Here is a 24,828-nt window from a genome sequence, read left to right on the forward strand (position 1 = left end):
AATTTTCTAGGGACATAAAGTCAAATTTAGAAAATACAAATATTACAAGGGGTTTTGAATTAGGAATGAATGGAATGAATATGGTATGGAAAACCACTGAAATTAATCTAGAAGATATTTAAAAAAATGATAGCATGATAGCTATCTTCAGAGGTTATGTGGTCCATTTCACCCTTAAAATAGATCAGTATGTTTCTCTTTCATTAGCTCACTCAAGAGCAGTTCTTCCATGTTCAATCTTTAGTCTCAGAAAGTTCTAGAAAAACAACATGAAATGAAAAGTACAAATGGACATCAGAGTACAAATGGTCACACTTCCTAGATTTAAAAGACCATCTATAAGGAAGTGATGTATTTTCTTCCTTGAGATAGATAGGGGAGTAAAATAATACAGTTAGCACCAACTCACTGTGTGCCAGGCACTATTCAAAACTGTTTGCATACATTAATGTATTGAATCATTTCAACAACTCTATGAGATTAGATATTACTATCCTCAACATTTTACACACACGAAAGTGAGATATAGACAAATTAAGTAAAAATTAAATAGGTTATATAGCTATTGCATTGTATATCTAGGATACAAACCCAAGCAGGAATCCTTGACAAACAGTGCATTTAACAGTGCGGTGACACTCTATGATATCAGGGAGCATGACAAATCAGACATAGTTTAAACTCTAAGATTTTCACTTATTAAACACTGGGACCTCTAATACCAACTATGGCACAGAACTATTCAAATTCTAAAAGGATATAAGTTCCTGGCATATTTTCAATACACAATACATGGCAATTCCCACTGATACAAATTCTTCCCCAGCCATATTATGACTCACAGTTCAGTTTTAAAGGAATGCAGAATCCCCGGTTAAACCTGAAATAGTGAACATGTTTATCAGCTCTGTCTTTAAAAATTCCATTACAATGTCTATAAAAGAGTTTTTTTTAAAGAGAGGAGGATTGCCCAGGAGAACGAAAGACTGGAGAGGAGAAAGTAGCAGATTTCAATAAAAGAAGGAATCTGTTTCAAAAGAAGGTGGGCAAGTGGTGAAAGAAAACATATAGGAGAAACCTGAAATCTAAATATCTGAAAGCATAAGAAAGCCAAAGCAAATCAGCATGCACTATATACCAATAAAAGTCTCCCAAATATGAGACACCACAAACCCTGAAGACAGAGAGTGGGTAAAATAAAAAATAGAAGAACTTAGTTGAATGTCTGTGTGGGAAGAAGTTGGGTTCCTAAACTTAGCAAGAGTTATTCCACTTGAAAGAAGAGGATGAAGAGAATAGAGTTTTTCTAAAAATGTGTCTCTTCTAGTCTGTTAACTAATTTATACTGATGGAAGATAATTCAACTTGGGCCTCACTTAGTTTGGAAAAGCTAACCAGCTTTTACATCACAAACAGGAGAAAAGAAGGGGCCCTCAAGCCTCTGTCGGTCATATCCCAATGTTTTTTGGGCAAGAAAGATCAGTTTAAAAGATTGTACTTTCTCCCTTATTAAAGTTGTTTCAGAAAACTTCAGGTGGCTTTCATGAAGTTGATCTTTCACATGTTTATTGGATTTCATTTTTATATTCCTTTTTTTTCCTCCATGCTTTTTTTGGGTGTTGACTTGTCTTCTAGTTTACTGTCCTTTCATTTTTTTCCAATCTACTGTTAAAACCATTTATTGATATTTAATATCAGATATTGATATTTTAATTTTATTTTACAACTCTAGAATATCCATTTGAATATTTTCATAAATAGCAATCCTGTGTTGAAATTCTACATCCTTACATTTTATTTCTACTTTTCCTCAGGTGTCATTAACATTTTAATTATAATTAAAGTTACTGCCAATATGTAAATTATCTGTGCATCTACTTGGATTATCTATTCTTTCTCTTTATATTTTCCTGCCCCTTTACATGTTTAGTAATTTTTATGATATGTTGAAAATTCATGAAGGAACCACAGAGTTCCAAATAATGTTACCTTCCATCAGAAAGGGTTTGGCCTTTTCCTTTGTTAGACACATTTAATGAGGGACTGGTGACATCAACCAATTAGGGATTGAAATCTTTCAGGGTTGGGTTGAAGTTTTGGTAAGACTCAGTTTACCTGTTGGTTAACTCCTGCTCCTAAGGCATGGCCTCCCCAGGTTTTTGACAGAAAGTCTGGCAAATATCATTTCTTCATCCCTGAAGGACTTGGGAGATCAAGCTCTGCTATTACAGGTTTCAAGGTCAGTTCTTCAGCCACTTGACCTTCAAATCCTGGCACTTCTACTCAGGGGGAGATTAACTGTGTGTTTGAGTAAATTACCGTCTCTCTTTGGTGATTTTGTTTTCTTAATCTCCACAAGTCTGTAGGAAATTTCACTCTGCCTTTTTTGACTTAGTTCCTCAACCTCTTGAGTAGTCCCAGAACTCAGCCATGTGTTGGAGTTCTCTGAAGTTTACAGTTTATCACTCTAGCTTTCCAAGATAACTGAAAGCTTTGTTGGTTTCTTTTTTTCCTAGTAGTAGCCCTCTGCTTGGACTGAGCTGATTCTCTGCCCTCATTCAGAATTGGCCAGCACCTTAGGGAATTAAAAGCACCTGGTGATTTTCAGATCATTTCAGAATGGCTCTACCCTTTCTGATATCTAGTCCTTATTGTTCTATTATACCTTTACAAGTATTATTTTTGTAATTTACCTTCCTTTTTCTGATAGCTATAATGTCAGCTGTGGGTTGGGGCCCACACAGGAACAGTGAATGAACGGGAGATTACAGGCTTAAAATCTACAGGGAGATAAAATTTCTCCTTGTGCTTACTTGAACATGGATTTGACTGAGACTATTACGTTTTTATGTAAATTGTCTTTTCAAAGAAACCACAAGGGAGATTTTAAAAAGGCTGTGACTTTTCAACTGTCAAAGCAACCTCAAGGTCTCCAAATCTATGCTAATAGGAAATGGACTGTGAAATCTGTATTTTTCCAAAGGAGGGCTTACATTCCAACACTCACTTAAGATATGGCCATGAGGGATAATGGATAAAAACAAACAAAAAACTTCTCAGATGGAAAATTCTAGGAGCCATGAAGGACAATAGAAAAAAGCAGTTACCTCCAGAAAGCAAAATAGTAATGATCAATTTAGAAAGATCTAGCAATTCTTGCTTAGCAGGATTTGATAATTCTAATGAACTAGTGACATTATATAGTCATGGATTTTCTGAAAAAAGGAAGTTTTATTGTATATTCTGTCCCACTGTATAAGAGTTTGTATGTAGAGTCAGGAAAGGTAATTAATAACTCTCCCTTTAGTTTATGACCTTCTGGATCACGATTTGCTTTATCTCACCCAATGAAGAGAATTAAACCCCCTTTGAGCTTGATCAAGTAATTAAAAAAAGACTTTGTATCATCTCATGTGGGGTAGAAAAAATGTATTTTAAATATCCCAAATACAAAAACGAACAAACAAACCAAACCATGGCTCATGGGTATATGGGTGATCAGGCTATGAGAGAATGGTATTTGTCAACCAATATCCATTCTCTCATTCTGCTCTTTTAGTAACAGAACCCCTAAATATTTAACTGAATGTATACCTGCTAGGAGAAATCATGTAAATAAGAAAATCCTCCTGGATGTGAACAGAAACGGTGCAAAATGTGAGCAGAAAAGTACACAGCCTTGAAAGGAAGCCATTTGTCTTCAACTTCTTCCTCTTCTCCTTATGCCAGTGTAGAAGTAAGCCAGTTTTGTCTATGCAGACAAGAAAAACATTCAAGGGCATGGTAAAGTAGAAACATAAAAGAAACTTGGGACTCTGAATGACCTCAATGGGCAGAGTGTCTCTGTCTATCCCCTTTCTGCAGCCCCCTCCCCTGCCTCCAACCCCACAGCCACAATAGATTGTCATCTTGGACTTTTACTGGAGAGACATAAAGCGTCTGTCTTATTTAAGCCATTGCCCATTTGGTCTCTGTTAAAGCACTGAAATCAATATTCTACTTAATATATAAGCTTTGTAAAATTATATGTTTTTAAAAATATGTGCAATTACAATTTATTATTTCGATAAAAGCTAAAATTATACTTTATAAGAAAAAAAGAAATGCTAACCCCCCCAAATTTTGAGTACATCAAATTTTTTTTATTATATATAATTATCTTAGTGTTATTTTGCTAAAGCTAAATAACATTTTATGATCTGTTTATAGAGACATCATTCATAAAGGACTTTCACATATGCCTACTTTAATGTTCTTAGTATCATTTATTAAGAATTATGATATTCATGGCCATAGTCAAGATTAATTATCTTGAGAGAATTCCCTATTGTGGAATATCCAAGCTTCAACTACCTTCAAAGGTAATATGATGTTAATGGAAAGAGTGAATGTCTTGGAAGTCAAAGGAACCAGTCAAGTTCTAACTCCACCCACCCCATTCTTTTCAGCAGTGTGCCCAAAGGCAAATAACAGATTCTCTTTGAACCTCAGTGTCCTCATCTATATTTTGAAGATAATAGTTGCCTATCTTTTTTACAAGATAATGTCAGTCAGGCTCAAATAAAATAATATATATGAAAGTAATTTGCAAGTGTAGTAAATCAAATGTTATAAGCCTTAGAAAATAAGTGAATGGTAACTCAATAGATGATGAGCCTAACTTTCAGAACAAGTTACTTCTAGGGTAGGATGAGGGATAATCTGCAGCAGCAGAACAAGAACAAGCAGTCAATGAAGCTAGCTCTAAAGGTAAAAAGCAGGTAATGTCCAAATTCAGATAAAAAGCTAAAATGTTTTAAATGTATTTATTACAAATAACATGAAGCTACATGGAGTTAAACAGCATTTGTTTCTCAAAATAACATGAATAAGACATTTTAATCGATTTCATTGAGTATCAAATATATTGCAGGATTTGGAACTTGCTGGGAAAACACCATCACTCTCCTGAAAATTTTTGATCTAAGACTAGAGGAAGGTCCTTTCCCAGCAGTTCCTTCCCTCTCTGAATAAGTCATGGACACTTTCTTGAACTGCTTCTCATCTCACAAATAGTCAGGGTCTGGGTGCTGACTCAAGTCTTGAATCTCCCAGGACAGGAATGACCACTCCTGCTTCCCCTCTGCTCTTTTCTCCCATCCCACAGCTTATAAAAGCTGGTAATTCTATTGTGGTAAGTTCCTTTTAAATGAATAAACAGGCATCCTTTCATCTGTTGACTTTATTCTCACATGCTTCTAATATTTTCCAGCTTAGTGAGAGACCATGTCCAGAGCTTGATGCTGAAAGGCTAAGACCAAAATGGCTGGTAAATTTTTCTTCTTAATGGGTATTGCAGAGTGATCTGAAGGGATAATTTAGTTTCTTTTAGAAGGTAAGTTAAGAAAGGGACTGGAATTGGTTTACACTCCCTTGGTTCTTTGTTTTCTTCCCTCAGTATTTCTTGTTTTCAGTTTTGACAGCTGAGGTCTAGAAGGTACTTGATAATTTTTTTTTTTTTTGAGATTTTATTTATTTATCTGACAAACAGAGAGACAGAGAACACAAGCAGGGGAAGCTGCAGAGAGAGAGGGAGAAGCAGGCTCCCCGCCAAGCAGGGAGCCCGACGCAGGGCTCCATCCCAGGACCCTGGGATCATGACCTAAGCCGAAGGCAGACGTTTAACCGACTGAGCCACCCAGGCGCCCCAGTACTTGGTAAATTCTGATAAAGATAATTGCAAAAGAAGAATCTATTAGGAACCAACCATCCTGCAGCTAAAACTGTTCCATTTAGTTAGTCAAGGTAACTCTGGAGTTAAAAACTTAGTTAATTCCAATAGATTTTTCCCCTTCACTATGAGATAAATGAAATATGATGAAATAAATAAAAAACATATATGAGCATGGAGAAAAAAACACAGCTTTACAATGGTGGCAATTATTATGAAAAGTATCTTAGTAGATACACAACCCTCTTAATATAAAAAGGAGTCATAGGATTATTGGAGGTAAGAGAACTAAAGCAAAGTTAAACTTGTTAAAGTGAAACAAGTAGATGGCATTTAAAAAAAAAAAACTATCGGGGTGCTTGGGTGGCTCAGTCAGTTAAGTGCCTGACTCTTGATTTCGGCTCAGGTCAAGATCTCAGGGTCATGGGACTGAGCCACAGGTTCTGTGCTGGGTGTGGAGCCTGCCCCTCTCTGCCCCTCTCCCCTCCAAAAGTATGAATTGAACGAATAGATGAAAATGTCTTTCTCCCCAAAATCACCCCAATATACTAACAAACAATATATTACTTCAAAATGCAAATCCAAATAATGAAATTGAACGCTAATTAAAGAACTACAATGGGCAGAAATTACTTCTCAAAGTACACTTTCTAAATTATGTAATTATCACTGATTCTTTCGAACTTAATATGTTTTTATTCATAATGCAAAAAGAATCTTGGCATATTTATTCTGGATGCTTTTGTTCCCTAAAACAGAATTGATATCCCCAAATCAGTTTGTGTTCAGGTGATTTTAGTCATAGATACAGTAAGTATGCCACTAAGTTTTAAAACCCATACTGTACTCACTCACCTGAATTTAATTATAATTTGAACAATTTAGTTTCATTTCTTCTTAATAGAACACCATGGAAAAAATATTAATAAAGAAATAAGAAATTATTTCTCTTTTTAGATATTTTAAACCCTTCCAACTAAGTTTTCCCAATCAAATTTTTAAAAACTGAACCCTGAACATTCACATTCTGCATTATCACAAACAACACTATCATATTTCCTAACTGTCGTCATGTTTTTGCTGATCTCACTGGATATGTTTCAGTGATATAGGATCATATCCTTTCCCTCATACCATAAGATTTTTTTCTTAAAAATTGTACAACACTTGAGTAGTAAGAGAGAAAGAAATAGGGGAACATTTACCCATGAATGTCAACTTTTATCTTTCTCTTTAAAGCAATACCCAATTCTCCAGCAATTTGTCTCAGCTCTGCCTTTGAAATCAACCCCCAATTCAACCATGTCCTATAGAGTCCAAGCTACCACCATAGAACACATGCCTGTCCCAAGCTACTTAACACAAATTGCCTGCTACCATTGTATTAGTCTGCTAGGACTACCATAACAAAATATGACAGACTGGATGGCTTAAATGACAGAGACTGATTTTCTCACCATTCTGGAGGCTAGAAGTCTAAGATCAAAGTGCTGGCAGGGTTGGGCTCTTCTGAGACCCTCCCCTTTCAGTTTGCAGATGGCCAGCCTCTTGTTGCCCCTTCACACGTGGTCATTCTTCTGGGCACATATCTCTCTGGTGTCTTTTCTGTGCATCCTAATCTTCTGTTCTAAGGACACCAGTCAGATTGGATTACGGCACATTCTAATGGCCTCAATTTAATTTAATTATCTCTTTTAAGGTTCTATCTCTAAATATAGTCACATTCAGATGTTTGGGGGTTATCAACATATGCATTTTGAGGGGAAACAATTCAGTCTGTAACATGCGTGCAAATGTACACACACAAACACACATAAAATACACATACACAGATATGTATATTTTACATATACTAATAAAAAAAGAAAAAAGAAAAAGAAAAAGAATAAAATAAAATACACATACACAGAGATGATTTCATTATTGGTGACAGTTACGTACTAAAAAGATGCTATAAACACTAGATTAGCATATACGAAACCATTGCTCCTAGGGGAAATGCAGGGTTATATTCCTGCATGCCTCTGGTCACATTTTAGTCAATCCATCAATACACACCCTTGTTTCATGTGTATTTCTATAAAGACACTTTATTTAACATATATTTCTTACAGGGGCACCTGGGTGGCTCAGTCGGTTAAGTGTCTGCCTTCAGCTCAGGTCATGATCCCGAGGTTCTAGGATCAAGCCCTTCATCAGGGTCCCTGCTCAGTGGGGAGCCTGCTTCTCCCCCTCCCTCTGCCCCCTCACCCCCACCCCCACTTGTTTGTGCATGCTCTATTTCTCTCTCTCTCTCTCAAATAAATAAATAAAATCTCTAAAAAAAGCACAATTACATGGTCCTTGGATGACTTAAAGCCAGAGGCTTTGGAGGACTTTTGCATAATATAGGTTTGTTTGCCAATGTCATTGTAAAACAAACCAGTCTCAGCAGTATCAAGAACCTATTCTTCTTCCACGTAATCCTTTTCCTGTATAACTTGTAGCAGGTATTTTTAAAAATTCCTAAGCCTCCTGATCTGCAGAACTTGCTTTGCCTGCAAGTTTAAGATTTTTTATACCACATTTCCTTTTGAAATGTGTGAACCAGCTAGCACTAGCTGAGAAGGGTTTAACATTTTCCTGACCCTGGGTAACATGACTGTAAATTTCTATGGCCTTTCGCCTCACAACAATCCTGTCTACCATTCCTTTTTTATTGCTGTCATCTCATTAACCCACAAATTGACTTCTCATCTTTTTCCATAGCTTCATCATTCCCTATAGATATTACTTTAGCACTTTCCAGAGCTGTTTCACATACAGATTGGCAAACATCCTTCTCCTTTTTCTGGATGCTTCGTACTGTTGATTCCTTAACATTTAACTCGCAACCAAGAGCGCTATAACTCATACCTGAACGGAGCTGATCTAACACATAGATTTCTTCTATAAGGTACATCATAGCCTTCTTGCACTCAGTAACACCGGAGAGTACTTTAGCACTCTGCATGGGACCAATTTTAAACAATAAAATCACTAACAACAAGCTCAAAAGTGCAAAAACATGGCACCAAATAGACCACAGAAAGGACACTAGTTTACTGTCTGAGAGCTGAAACAGGGGAGCAGAGAGAGAGTTCTCTTGTTTGATCTCAATTGGGAACGTACACAGCGTACATCTCAAATTATTTGCCATTCTGAACATGTACATGTCTGTGGATGACTGGGGCTTACAAATACATTTTACCAAGTAGGCAAATTCACAAATAGGAAACCTGCAAATAATGAGGATCAACTATATATATAAATATATATTTATATTTATATAATTTATATAAAAAACTAATTTTACCCTCACCTCTGCTGCCATAGTCTATATTGAATACAACTGCCAGAATAATTCTAAAATACAAGTTAGATAATGTTACTCCTCAAAACCCTCAGAATAAAAGCCAATGTGTTGACAATGGCCTATAGGGTCCCCCACAACTAGACCTTGCCTATTGCTTTGAGCCCATTTCCAGCAGCTTTTTCCTGTCACCATGCTGGCCTCCCTGCTGTTATTTAAACTTGCCGAGTACCCTTGGGTGTCCCATACCTGTCCTTGCTACTCCCTGTACCTGCAAAGCCTTCCTTCTAAGTGTTTGTGTGACTCTCTCTCATCTCATCTTTTTATTCAGGTCTTTCCAAACCATCCTGTTTGAAACAGCCCTTTATCCCCATTCCCTTTTCCCTTTTCTGTCTTCTTTATTCTCCAAAGCACTTATCAGCATCTAATTGGTTATAGGTTTTACTTTTACCTGTGGAGGTCACTGTTCTTACTCCCCATTGCTCTATGAGGTCAAAGAGTCTTCTTTTTTTTTATAAGCCCACTGCCTAGAACAGTGCCTGGTATATTTGGATGCTTAATAAATATTTGTTAATAAATAATTGAAGGAATGAGATGTATTTAGTTAAATTTATTTAAAATTATAGATAAAAGAAGAAATACAAAGTTGTGGAAAATATGCAAACTTTTATAAATTTTGTCTAAATTCACTTTATATACTAAGTTTTGTTTAGATCAAAATTAAAAACCCTTCTGGTTAAGATAGAAAATAAAAAAGTCAGAAAAAATTGGCCATAACAATATTTACTGAATGGTTGGGAAGGTTTTGTTTTGACTTTCAAATCAAAATTTCAACGAATGAGTTCAACTTTTACTTGAGTACCATATAATCCTCACTTTTCCCTCTTTCCTATTGTTTTAGGAGGATAACACCTTCTGAAGGCCTTTTTTTGTTATAACCAGTAAATCTAGCAAGGAGACTCCCAGTTTGTATTTCTAACTAATAAATATATTTCCTGTAACTTACTCATCAAAACATAAGTGCAGGATGAGTTAATTCTCTAGACTTTTGGAGAAAAAGTTTTCCAAGATAGTATCTAAAATGAGATATCTGTTGTGGTTTATTGTGCCAAAACCATTTTGCTGAGCAATCTGATTGTAGCTTCCCTTCAATTAAACTGATAAATGTATTTCAGCCAACTTCTCTTCAACTTGATTCCTGCTTTCTTTATTTTGGGTTCTGTAAGAATCAAGAAAATCTATTTGCTTGAGTTCTATTTAAAAACAAACAAAATGAGTTACTCTTCTATAAGTTTAGAATAAAAAATACTCAGGATACAAAGTGCCTTATGCAGGAATAGAGCATCATCTAAAGAGATTCTTAATTATGTTTGTAGGAACATCAAATATATTTGCAGGAACTTGATCCAAACCCCAGTATGTATATCTGACATTGTGTGGCCAAGCATTTTAGATTGACATACTGAGTTCCTACTACATTTTTTTCTGGTACTAATGAATTTTTATTTGATTTTGCTGGGGAAAAGGTCTATATCAAGAAGATTTATTTTCATTGTATGGTTAATCATTTATGATTAATTTCTCAAGAAAAATAAAAACATAATAAAACAAAATACCTAAGGCTCTGAAATTAGATGTCTTGTAATTCTTTTTCAGTTGATAATCAACTAGTATATGATGAGAAAGTAGTAAAAGTTTAGAAAGAAAAAAGAACATGTCTTTTAAATCTTTTCCTCATACTATAACTTTGAAAATCTCAAAGATTAAAAAAGTATGAAATAAAAAATTTACAATTCTACCCTTACCTTTGTCTCTGAGCTGTGAAATGAGGAAGACACAAAGTCAAGATGAAGAAGCAGATCTGTTAACTTTGCTGTTTTCCTACCCTGAGAATTTAATGAAAACAACTGGACCTATGACAGCACATTTTGATCACACTTTAGCTGGTGGAATAAAAGAAACATGAATTTTAGGATAAAACTATTATATCATCTTAGATTTTATGTTATTCAAGAAGGGAAATTCATTCATTTACTTCATAGTGATTATTCTCCAATATGTCATAGTATGAAAAATTGAAGGCAATTCTGACTATATGGCAGGCATTGTGCTCATGTCTCTGAAGTAGGAAACTATTACTAAGCCCATTTGTTGGAGCGGAAATTCACGCTGAGAAAAGTCCAGTGACTTGTGCAGAGGAATAGAAACAGAATTTCAACTCAGCTGTCTATCTTCAGAGACAAGGTCTATCTTTAGAGCATCCTGATCCACTGCCCCTGTGTATCAGCATTAGGCTCCATGTCAAGCACAGAAGGATGGTCACATTAAAATCCTGACTTCAAAAACTTACAGTTTGACAGGAAAAGACTATAGTCATTGTGATCTAAATTTCAGGAAGATATTTAATCCATTATATTCTTGTAGACAAGATTAGGCAGTGTCAGCTTAATAAGAATACAGTTAGGAAGACAGAGCAATGATGAGACCTTGAACTCATAAAATACTTACTATACGCCAGGCGTTTTACTAACTTAGCTTATGTAATTCTAATAATAGCTTCTCAAGCTTCTCCCTTAAGACCAAACAAAAAACAAAAAGCTACAGAGAATGCACACAGGTAAAGCACATAGCTGTTCATTAATTCTTAGGGCATACCGTGTTTTACACCAACAAACGTGTAAATGGCTGGATGGCCATTCCTACGAGTGTGGGGCCAATGGACAGTCAATGAGATGTTTCTAGTAGCATACTGCCAGACTTCATCTTCTATCTTGATGCACTTAAGGATTCATTATTCCTCTTAAATAGGAATGGAGGAGAGCTCAAAGAGGTATGAGGGAGACACAAAAATCACATATTTGGTGACAGAGTCAGGGATTAGATTCGATACTCAGAACAATGATTCAAATCTAAGAAAGTTAAATTTAACAGGAATAATTGTAAAATTCAGCTATTAGAATTTGAAAAACAAAACAGCAAGGGTACAGAAAAGCATCGTAGAGTAAGCATGACTGATACAGTTTTTACTGCACTTCAAGTTCCATATCGGTCAATAATGTGATGTGTGACAGCAGGCAAAATATCCAGTACAAACTGAAGCTAAACAAATAAAGAGAAGAAGGCAAAAACTCCACGGTCATAGGCCCTTGTACATCACCAATGAGACATTTGTTCAGTTTAGGACATTTTTGCAAATTAAAACGATCCATCTTGTTATAGGAGAGATTTATGCATTTTGAAGAATGTTGAAATTCGATTTCTGAGGTTCCTTACAACTCATAATTGTGTTAAACCCTTATGCTATGGAAAATTCTCTTCTTTTGTTCTTGTTATACTCACCAAAATGTAAAGTGTTACTTCTTCAACTCTAACCTAATGGTCTATAAGTAATTCCCTGTTCAGTTTCAACCAAATCTTCAATCACTCTGGATCTAGATGAGATATAAGAAAGGGAAAGCCTATCACATGATAATCTGTGGTCAATTTGGGGAGACTTGTAGTGTACCCTATCTATCAATTACCATCTGAAGAGGATGAATGATGGCACTTGACAAAGATGTTAGCAAGGTGGGATTTTTCTTTAAGTGTTTTGTAGGTTCATTAGTTATAAGTAAAATATTAAAAAGAAATGTTTCATCTTTAATCTTATATGGTAAAACAGTATTAAAAAATACAAACCTCTTTCAAGTCTGCTCAGATGTCACCTACGTTGATCACCCTATTTAATGCTACAAATATCCTCTCCAATTCTTTTTTCTTAGCTCTTATTACCTCCTAACACTTTTTTCCTATTTATTGTTTATTGTCTGTCTCATTCCACTAGCATGTAAGTTCCATGAGGTGATGGCTTTGGTCTGTTTGTTACCAATAATTCTCAGGCACATATGAATGAATACACTTATAATACCAGCTGACACGTTTTGAGTGCTTACTATGCAATGACCAATGTTCTAAATGCTTTACTGATTGTATTTGTTATGTATCAGTTACAGAGAAAAGAATCTGCACCCTACATTTTAAACCCCAAATGATTTATTGCTGGGTGTTAAATGGCTTACAGAATCACCAGGAGGGGGAAAAAAAACACTTTATTTTGAATTTTCAGGAAGAACTCCTAAAGCCACAGTTCAGGACTAGGCCATGGGAGAAACCATTGCTCCCTCTACAATAGGTAGCTGCCTCGAACATTGGGAAGTTTCCAGTAGCTTCCACTAGTTTCCAGCTAGCCCCAAAACCACATCATCACAGACATAATGGGTTAGCCACCAAGATTAATAAACTGACAAAATCAGAGTCATTACCAACAGGAAACCACATCTGCTATTGCTGGATTCAAGACTGAACCTTATTTGCTAGATTATCCACAGCACAACCAGGAACTCGTTCTCTCTTTCTGAACTGTTAATATTCTTCATTTCTTTTCCATCCTACTCATCTGTTCTGTTATTCTTTGCTACAGACTGACTTTTCTGTCCCCAATTCAGCTATAGAAAACTACAGCTTTTGACAGCTCCAGGCACTCAGAAAAACTGAGCTGGCTCCCAATCCCAATTACAAAATCAAGGGAAAAATATCAATTAGGTAAGATGGTCACTGCTGATTAACACTCACCACTGTATTTACAGAGGCCATATGGTAAGCAGGATTATGTTTTATGGAAGTGCCAATATGAATGGAGAGGAATAAAAGGGAGAAATTCCAAGACAAGAAGGTACAGTGGTAAACATAATAAAAATATGGATCTGCCAAATACTTCCCAACATGACTCACTGAAGCTACAGACTGCAGAGATAAAGTGTAGCACGCCTTCAAATAGCAATAGTTGAGCTTTCGAATCCTTTTTTATTAAGATTATGGGTTGCCTTCCTCTTTCTCTAAACTTGACACAAGCTCATCTCCTGACAGTAAGTGGCCAAGACTTCTAAATGGCTCCAAGGAGAACCCTAACAAACCCAGGGGAGAGTAACAAACATAAGGAATGTGACTGAAAAAAATTTATCATCTCTATACCTTCCAGAGAAATAAAAATGAAAACCATAATTGTGAAATAGAAGTGTAAAGGTTGGGTAAAATGTAGAAAAGCATGAGATAAATTCTTTCAATCTATATTGAGAACTTTTTTAAAAATAAATTTTTCAAGAATTCCTTCAAATTTTCATAATTATTTTAAAGTTCTATTGCAATGCAGTCAATTCCTAACTAACAAATGACTGTAAGAAGGACATGTCATACATATCATATACGAATTCAAGGGTTAAATAGCAAAATGCAAGAACTGGACCTCAGCTGCTATAGATTTTTGAGGCTGTTTGCCTCTCTGTTTTTTCTTTAATTATAAAAAACACTGAGAAATATCCCTATTTTTTAAAAGTGATTTTAGAAAAGACAATAACCACAGTTAACATCAAGAACACAAGTAATACATGACTTTAGGAAATGAGTCTCCACACCGGATATATCTGGGTATCTCTGAAGATTAGAGTGATGCACTTCTGCCTGCATTCAAGTCCTGGTCCAAGTTGGACTGTAGAAGAGCCACCAAATAGTTAATGGTGAAACCATTTCGTTTATGCTGGAGGCTAATATAAATTATATCCAACACTGAAAGCTAAAAGGCTCAATAGCCAGCTCAAATATCCTAGGAAAAACAGTATGTATGCAATCGTATTCCTATTACAAATACTAGATGGCTTTATCAACCATCATGATGAATCTACCTTAAATCCTACTCCACAATGTCCTCAAATTTAATGAATCCTACCTGTCCAGCTCAGACTCCCATTTCTTCAGATTTCCAAGCATCCTCCATTAACACCTAAAGCTTTTAGACTCTCAGTTACTGCTTAATAGATTTTACAATGATGAATCTTGTCTAATAAATGAAAATATATCTTTGCCCAGAGGCAGAAGAAATGTGATGTTCTATTTTAAACAAAGCAATACATAAATATTTTTTAAATGTAGCTTGTTTCCCTATACCTTAGAGTATACATTAAAATGTCTAACACGTGAACCTCTGCCCCTGAAATAACTACTGTTACAGATTTTAAAGGAAAATTGTCACAGGCATAAATTACTTGTAGTTAACAAGTAAAATGACAACATTCAGGAAAGAGAAATATTTTCTGGGCTTTACTTTTCCTATAGAGAGCTATTTAATTACAGGCTACAGAGAGAAACTTTTCTATAACATGCTTTTATAGACACTGCTTTAGCTTATAGCTAATTAAAATATAATATTAAAAACTGGGGGAAGGGTTCTTTATATGTTAAATGTAACTTCAAATGAAGTTCTTTAGAAGTGTAATAGAAAGCATAAAAGCAACTAATAGACTTTATAACACAAATTCCAAGGACAATTAACAATGAGCTTGCTAAGATACACTTTGACAAAAATCTTCACCAAAGCAAAATCCAAAGTTGAAAACAAATATTCTTGATTCATAAATGTATCAGAGAAAGAAAGAAATTCAATTGTATGGTTTCCCTTGATAAATTCTGTTTAGTAATTATTATGTCTAAATATCGGAACTTATAAGGCAAATCAGCATTATTGAGTAGTATTTTGGAGATAATAATTTCTTGATAAAGTTCAAAGATTAATATGTATTCACTCAACAAATTTATCCTGAGTACCTATTCTGTACTGGGCATTATTCTAGATACTGGAAATAAAGCAATATATAAATAGAACAAACATTTCCTGGTCCTGCATAGTGAGTAGAAATAGATATTAAATATTCACACACACACAATATATGTGTGTGTAGAAAGGTAAGTATATTTTGTGAAACTTTGTTTTAGGGACATATATATGTGTATTTATGTGTCTGCACATGTACTGAATGATGATGCAAAATTCATTTTTTACTGTGATCAAAAAAACACAAAAGCTACTGATCTAGTAAATAAGTGTGGTTGGATATGTTTGCAGGAAGACCATGAAGATTAGACATATTAGGAATTTCAGGCAGACACCAAATGTTTTTAAGCAGGAAGCAATATTATGATCATATTTCTATTTCTAAAATATCCTTTGCATGTTATCTGAAAAATGGATTATAGAGGAACATGAGCAGTAGCAGGAACACCAGTGAAGATATTACCATTCAGCCTGAAATGACAGAATTTAATAGAGACAGTAGAGATGGAGGGAGGTGGACAAATTTCATATACATTGGGGAGGTTGAGATGAAAGGACTTTTAAGAGATGCACACACACAAAAGGAAATGAGGGAGGAAAGTGGAAAGATAAGGAGAAAAATGGCAAATCTCAAGCATCATCATACTTCCAAACTTTGTTTAGTGTAGACCATAATCAAGATCATTTACAGGGTGCCTTGGTGGCTCAGTTGGTTAAGCGACTGCCTTCGGCTCAGGTAATGATCCTGGAGTCCCTGGATCGAGTCCCACATCGGGCTCCTTGCTTGGCAGGGAGTCTGCTTCTCCCTCTGACCCTCCCCCCCCTCATGTGCTCTCTCTCTCATTCTCTCTCTCTCAAATAAATAAATAAAATCTTAAAAAAAAAAGATCATTTACAATAAACCCCCTCTGGTTATGGTGGTGTAATATTAATCATCAGCTATGGGATCCACACAGCAAGGTAATCCTTTTCAACTCTGTCAGAAATGACCTATTTTGGAGCACCTGGGTGGCTCAGTTGGTTAAGCATCTGACTCTTGATTTCAGCTCAGGTCATAATCTCAGGGTCGTGAGATCAAGCCCCACGTCAGTCTGTACACTGGGCATGGAGTCCACTTATGATTCTCTTTCCCTCTCCTTCTCCTTCTGTCCCTCCCCTGACCCCACTTGTGCGTGCATGTGCGCTCTCCCTCTCATTCTCTCTCAAAGAGAAAAAAAAAGACCTATTTTGCATCGCAACGCAAGGGAGCCCAGGGCCTGATGGCTTCCCAGGGGAATTCTACCAAACACTTAAAGAAGAATTAATACCTATTCTTCTGAAACTGTTCCAAAAAATAGAAATGGAAGGAAAACTTCCAAACTTGTTTTATGAGGCCACCATTACCTTGATCCCAAAACCAGACAAAGACCCCATCAAAAATGAGAATTACAGACCAATATCCTTGATGAACATGGATGCAAAAATTCTCACCAAAATACTTGCCAATAGGATCCAACAGTACATTAAAGGATTATTCACCACGACCAAGTGGGATTTATCCCTGGGCTGCAAGGTTGGTTCAACATCTGCAAATCAATCAAGGTGACACAATATATTAATAAAAGAAAGAACAAGAACCACATGATCCTCTCAATAGATGCAGAAAAAGCATTTCACAAAGTACAGCATCCTTTCTTGATCAAAACTCTTCAGAGTATAGGGATAGAGGGTACATACCTCAATATCACAAAAGCCATCTATGAAAAATCCACAGCAAATATCATTCTCAATGGGGAAAAACTGAGAGCTTTCCCCCTAAGGTCAGGAACATGGCAGGGATGTCCACTATCACCACTGCTATCCAACATAATATTAGAAGTCCTAGCCACAGCAATCAGACAACAAAAAGAAATAAAAGGCATCAGAATCGGCAAAGAAGTCAAACTCTCACTCTTTGCAGAGGAGATGATACTTTATGTGGAAAACCCAAAAGACTCCACCCCAAAACTGCTAGAACTCATACAGGAATTCAGTAAAGTGGCAGGATGCAAAATCAATGCACAGAAATCAGTGGCATTCCTATACACTAACAACAAGACAGAAGAAAGAGAAATTAAAAAGTCAATCCCATTTACAATTGCACCCAAAACCATAAGATACCTAGGAATAAATCTAACCAAAGAGGCAAAGAATCTGTACTCAGAAAACTATAGAATACTCATGAAAGAAATTGAAGAAGACACAAAGAAATGGAAAAACATTCCATGCTCATGGATTGGAAGAACAAATATTGTGAACATGTCAATGCTACCTAGAGCAATCTACACATTTAATGCAATCCCTATCAAAATACCATCCACTTTTTTCAAAGAAATGGAGCAAATAATCTTAAAATTTGTATGGAACCAGAAAAGACCCCGAATAGCCAGAGGAATGTTGAAAAAGAAAAGCAAAGCTGGCAGCATCACAATTCAGGACTTCAAGCTCTATTACAAAGCTGTCATCATCAAGACAGTATGGTACTGGCACAAAAACAGACACATAGATCAATGGAACAGAATAGAGAGCCCAGAAATGGACCCTCAACACTATGGTCAACTAATCTTTGAAAAAGCAGGAAAGAATGGCCCGTGGAAAAAAGACAGTCTCTTCAACAAATGGTGTTGGGAAAATTGGATAGCCACATGCAGAAGAATGAAACTGGACCATTTCCTTACACCACACACAAAAATAGACTCAAAATGGTTGAAAGACTTCAATGTGAGACAGGACTCCATCAAAATCCTAAAGGAGAACACAGGCAGCAACCTCTTCAACCTCAGCCACAGCAACTTCTTCCTAGAAACATCGCCAAAGGCAAGGGACACAAGGGCAAAAATGAACTATTGGGACTTCATCAAGATAAAAAGCTTTTGTACAGCAAAGGAAACAGTCAACAAAACCAAAAGACAACAGACAGAATGGGAGAAGATATTTGCAAATGACATATCAGATAAAAGGCTAGTATCCAAAATCTATAAAGAACTTATCCAACTCAACACCCAAAGAACAAATGATCCAATCAAGAAATGGGCAGAAGATGTGAACAGACATTTTTCCAAAGAAGACATCCAAATGGCCAGCAGACACATGAAAAAACACTCAACATTGCTCGGCATCAGGGAAATCCAAATCAAAACCTCAGTGAGATACCACCTCACACCAGTCAGAATGGCTAAAGTTAACAAGTCAGGAAATGACAGATGTTGGTGGGGATGCAGAGAAAGGGGAATCCTCCTACACTGTTGGTGGGAATGCAAACCGGTGCAGCCACTCTGGAAAACAGTATGGAAGTTCCTCAAGAAGTTGAAATTAGAGCTACCGTATGACCCAGCAATTGCACTACTGGGTATTTACCCCAAAGATACAAATGTAGTGATCCGAAGGGGTATGTGCACCCCAGTGTTCATAGCAGCAATGTCCACAATAGCCAAACTATGGAAAGAGCCAAGATGTCCATCGACAGATGAATGGATAAAGAAGATGTGGTGTATATATATATATATATATATATATATAATGGAATATTATGCAGCCATCAAAAGGAATGAAATCTTGCCATTTGCAATGACGAGGATGGAACTGGAGGGTATTATGCTGAACAAAATAGTCAATCAGAGAAAGACGTGTATCATATGATGTCACTGATATGAGGAATTCTTAATCTCAGGAAACAAACTGAGGGTTGCTGGAGTGGTGGGGATTGGGAGGGATGGGTGGCTGGATGATAGACCTTGGGGAGGGTATGTGCTATGGTGAGCACTGTGAATTATGTAAGACTATTGAATTACAGACCTGTACCTCTGAAACAAATAATACATTATATGTTAAAAAAAAAGAAAAGAAGATAGTAGGAAGGGAAAAATGAAGGAGGGAAAATCGGAGGGGGAGACGAACCATTAGAGACTATGGACTCTGAGAAACAAACTGAGGGTTCTAGAGGGGGGGGTGGGAGGATGGGTTAGTCTGGTGATGGGTATTAAAGAGGGCACGTTCTGCATGGAGCACTGGGTGTTATGCACAAACAATGAATCATGGAACACTACATCAAAAACTAATGATGTAATGTATGGTGATTAACATAACATAATAAAAGAAAAAAAAGAAAATTAACTCCAAATCATAACCACTATAGCTTGGTGTGTGGAAAGTCCAATATTGATCCACTTCCAGGGCTTTCTCTGATCTCCTAGAAGTCATACAAAATCACAGAAAAATCTCTATGTGGTCCTATGTGGTCCAGGACATAGGGAAGTCCATGGTTCTCAGACCTTAGCACTCGCCCCTGCTAGAACTTTTTTTTTTTTTTTTGCATTGATTGATTGAGGTATAATTGGCATCACATTATGTTAGTTTTAGGTGTACAATGTAATGATTCAGTATTTGTCTATATTGCAAAATGATCACCACAACAAGTCCAGGTAACATCTGTCACCATACATAGTTACATTTTTTTCTTGTGATGATAAATTTTAAGATCTACTCTGCTAGCTACTTTCAAAGGTGCAACACAGTACTAACTAGTCACCATGCTATACATTACATTCCCATGACTTATTCACTGCCAGAACTCTTTTTTTTTTTAAAGATTTTATTTATTTATTTGAGAGAGAGAATGAGAGAGAGCAAGCACATGAGAGGGGAGAGGGTCAGAGGGAGAAGCAGACTCCCTGCCGAGCAGGGAGCCCGATGCAGGACTCGATCCAGGGACTCCAGGATCATGACCTGAGCCGAAGGCAGTCGCTTAACCAACTGAGCCACCCAGGCGCCCATACTGCCAGAACTCTTGATGTAGATCCATATGGAGGCAGGAATTGTCACTCATGTTGTGCGCAGCCCTGAAGGCCATCAAAGACAGATAACCTGGTGTTAACCTTATATTGTGTTCTGCCATCTCTGTGACACCTTATTCACGTTGCTTCCAAGAACCTAAAGCCTTTCTTCTCCACCAGCCCAGAGAAATATTTGTTCCTCATATCAGCAGTGGGTCTTCCATTTTTACTGCTAGAAGATTCACTCTTTCCCATTCTTTGGTAAGATCGCTTAGTTCTCCTTCAAGAGTTAAGAAATTAAAAATCAAAACCTGCTGGTTCTCTCCCAAGTGGCCCATTCTGTCCATCAATCCCTTTCTTTTTTTTTCCTATGCTGGAACATAGTCTCTGGGAATGAGGTAACATAGAAGTCACCACCACCTAAAGTGGGCTGGGGAAGAAGGAAACGTCATTCTATTCCTCCTGAGAAGACAATGGTGATGAGTAATGAGTATTTAATTTTTAGAAGGTTATTCTCCATAATTTTTTTTGCTAAAGTTGCTATCATATAAATATACTAATGAGAAATCTTATTTTAAAACAATCATTTTTGATGCTTTTGGAAATATTACACTTATGTAAATTAATGTCATTATAAGGATTGAGTAAAATAGTCTGTGTAAAAGAATTTAGTCAATATTAAAACATTAAATAAGCATTAAGTGTGTATACATGGCTATAATTATTTCCTTCTTTGATAATAGAGCTGATACAGTAACAGGCGAAAGAGAGTTTTATCAAATTAATTCCACCAAATTTTTGAAATCCATCAGAGAAATGCCAATGTCCAAAGAGCCAAACGATTTGAAAAGAAAAGGAAGATTATAATGCTAAATATATTTTGAATATGGAAAAGTACAGCCATCTTTCACAGGTAATTGTTCCCATCTTTCTTAGTTCATAGTTTTTTAAAAAAACTCTCTATGGATGGTCCAAGGCAACCTAAAGGTAATTTACTTCAAAGTATATTATAAATTATAAATATTATGTCTTATGAACCAGTGCTTCCAAAGTGTACTCTTTGATTAAAAATAACAATCATGATAGCTAACATTTATAGAATACTATGTGTCAGGCACTGTTATAAGTAATTTACATATACTAAGTCCATTGATTCTCACAAGAAAACCTATGAAGGCCCTTTATTTCTCCTTTTTATAGACAGAAATGAACATGTGCAAAGTCAGGAATGAGATAATAAGCATGAGGTACCTTGTTATGGCTGGAGAATCAAGTGCAATGGGAGTGGGGCATGAGATGAGGTCAGCAAATGATGAAGGGCCAAGTCATAAAAATATACAGACATTTATAATGACTTTGGACTTCACCTGGAGGGAGCCATTGAAAGGTTTTTTTTTTTTTTTTTTTTAATTTTTTTTTTTTTTTTAAGATTTTATTTATTTGCGAGAGAGACAATGAGAGACAGAGAGCATGAGAGGGAGGAGGGTCAGAGGGAGAAGCAGACTCCCTGCTGAGCAGGGAGCCCGACGCGGGACTCGATCCCGGGACTCCAGGATCATGACCTGAGCCGAAGGCAGTCGCTTAACCAACTGAGCCACCCAGGCGCCCCCATTGAAAGGTTTTAAGCAGGAGTGAAGCATGACCATATTTGCACTTTAAGAGACCTTTTTTTTTGGCTATATGGATACAGCTTGGAGGGGAGAACCATGGAAGCAGAGACCCTGGTTATGAAGATGTACCAATGCAAGGCATTATTCACAAAGTATAACCCAGAATCTACAGGAGTCTACAGTTTATAAAACTCTTTTACAGGACTTTTATTTCTGATGAAGATAATGAGAACTGAATTTGCCTTCCCAAATTCATCAGCTAGAAAACCAGACACAATAGATACAAGACAAGAGTTTTCATATGTTGGACAACAGCTAATGCAGGAGCGTGATACATGCAAGAAAGGAAACACTGGAGGTGAGACCTAAGACTGTGGCAACTTACCACCTGGAGGTGGTTTCCAGGTCACAGAGCAAAGAGGGTAAACCCAAATAGAGCCTGACAGTCTCTCTGAGTTAAGGAATGAGGAGTTGAAACTTGGAGATGTCACAGAGGGTAGAATTTGAGCAAGGAGTTACATACAGAGAGAGACGTAGAGATGTACAGAGTGGATGCCCTTGAGTCTTTGGCTAAGTCCTAATCCATGCATACATGAGAGGAAACTATCAGAGACTTGGGGGGAAAAAAAAAAAAACACCCAAAAGGACTGGACAGAACAATTCCTAAAACTCACAGGGGGCTGAAAATAAATTATGTTCCCCCCAGCCAGAATGAAAATTCTTCATAATACACCTGAACTGGGTAGAATCCTCAGAAGAATATCATCTTGGTGGTGATACATATTGGTTCAAGAATAAAGTATCTAACACAGCTGAAAACTAGATAGGGTCCAACTGATTCTAAGTAACCTAATACTAGGCAAAAATTAAAATTTACACTATTTAAAGGGCTGCAACAAAATCAAGCCACAGACAACATAAAAAGAACAATATTTAACATCTACTGTGAACTGACTGCACAGCAAGAAGGTGGCTGTCTTCAACCCAAGAAGAGAACTCTCAGAAACAGATCCTGCTGGACCTTGAACTGGGGCTTCCATCTTCCAGAACTGTTAAGAAAATAAGTTCTAATGTTTAAGCCATCCAGTATCTGGTATTTTGTTGTGGCAGCCTGAGAAGACTAATACAACATCGAATAAAAAAAAAAATTACAAAGCATCTAAAAAGCAGAAAAATATGACTCTAAAAAGAATAGAAATAGATTCATTAGTGACAGAAATTTTGGAACCATTAAAAAGTATTTTATAACAGCTCCATAAATTTATCCTGTACATTCAAGAAGATAAAGAAGAGGGGGTGTGGCAGAAGGAGGCTGAGCAAAGTGCCTTGTCCTCAGCACTGAGCGGGGGGGGCTCATTTCTCTTCCTTCTCAACTATGAGCCCCAGGGGTAGGGGGCTGCCTCTCTAGGCCTGCCCAGGCCCCTCTAAAACAGCTTGCTCCTGCTATTCCTCATTCCCAACCCCCAAGGATAATCACTTTTCCACCCCTCACCTTCCAAGTTCAAGACCAAATCTGCTAACTGCCCCCTTCCCTCCCACCATTTCCCTACGTGTTTGCTGTAGCTGAATCTGCCCCTGGAAGCCACAAAACCCGGGGTCTGGTGTAGTCGGCACCCATCCCTGTTAATTCCTTGAGTCTAAAGGTGATAAACTTGGAAGGAAGGAAGGAAGGAAGGAAGGAAGGAAGGAAGGAAGGAAGGAAGGAAGGAAGAAGGAAAGAAGAAAGAAAGAAAGAAAGAAAGAAAGAAAGAAAGAAAGAAAGAAAGAAAGAAAGAAAGAAAGAAAGAAAGAAAGAAAGAAAGAAAAATATCCCTTTTCTCTTCATCCTCACCAACATCTGTCATTTCATGACTTGTTAATTTTAGCCATTCTGACTGGTATTAGGTGGTACCTCATATAAATTTTGATTTGTATTTCCCTGATGCTGAGTGATGTTGAGCACTTTTTCATGTGTCTGTTGGCCATTTGGATGTCTTCTTTGCAGAAATGTCTGTTCATGTCTTCCCCCCTACACTGTTGGTGGGAATGCAAGTTGATGCAGACACTCTGGAAAACAGTATGGAGGTTCCTCAAAAAGTTGAAAATAGAGCTACCCTATGACCCAGCAATTGCACTACTGGGTATTTACCCCAAAGATACAAATGTAGTGATCCGAAGGGGCACTTGCACCCCAATGTTTATAGCAGCAATGTCCACAATAGCTCAACTATGGAAAGAGCCTAGATGTCCATCAACAGATGAATGGATAAAGATGTGGTATATATGTATACAATGGAATATTATACAGCCATCAAAAAATGAAATCTTGCCATTTGCAACAATGTGGATGGAACTAGAGGGTATTATGCTAAGCAAAATAAGTCAATCAGAGAAAGATATCATATGATCTCACTGATATGAGGATTTTGAGAAACAAGACAGAGGATCGTAGGGGAAGGGAGGGAAAAATGAAACAAGATGAAACCAGAGAGGGAGACAAACCATAAGAGACTCTTAATCTCAGGAAACAAACTGAGGGTTGCTGGAGTGGAGGGGGGTGGGAGGGATGGGGTGGCTGGTTGATGGACATTGGGGAGGATATGTGCTGTGAATTGTGTAAGACTGATTTAATTACAGACCTGTACCCCTGAAACAAATAATACATTATATGTTAATAAAAATTTTTAAAAAAAGAGAAAGAAAGAGAGAAGGAAAGATGAAAGAAAGAAAGAAAGAAAGAAAGAAAGAAAGAAAGAAAGAAAGAA

This window comes from Neomonachus schauinslandi, chromosome 1 (genome assembly GCF_002201575.2).
Source record: "Neomonachus schauinslandi chromosome 1, ASM220157v2, whole genome shotgun sequence".
NCBI classification, from domain to species: domain Eukaryota; kingdom Metazoa; phylum Chordata; class Mammalia; order Carnivora; family Phocidae; genus Neomonachus; species Neomonachus schauinslandi.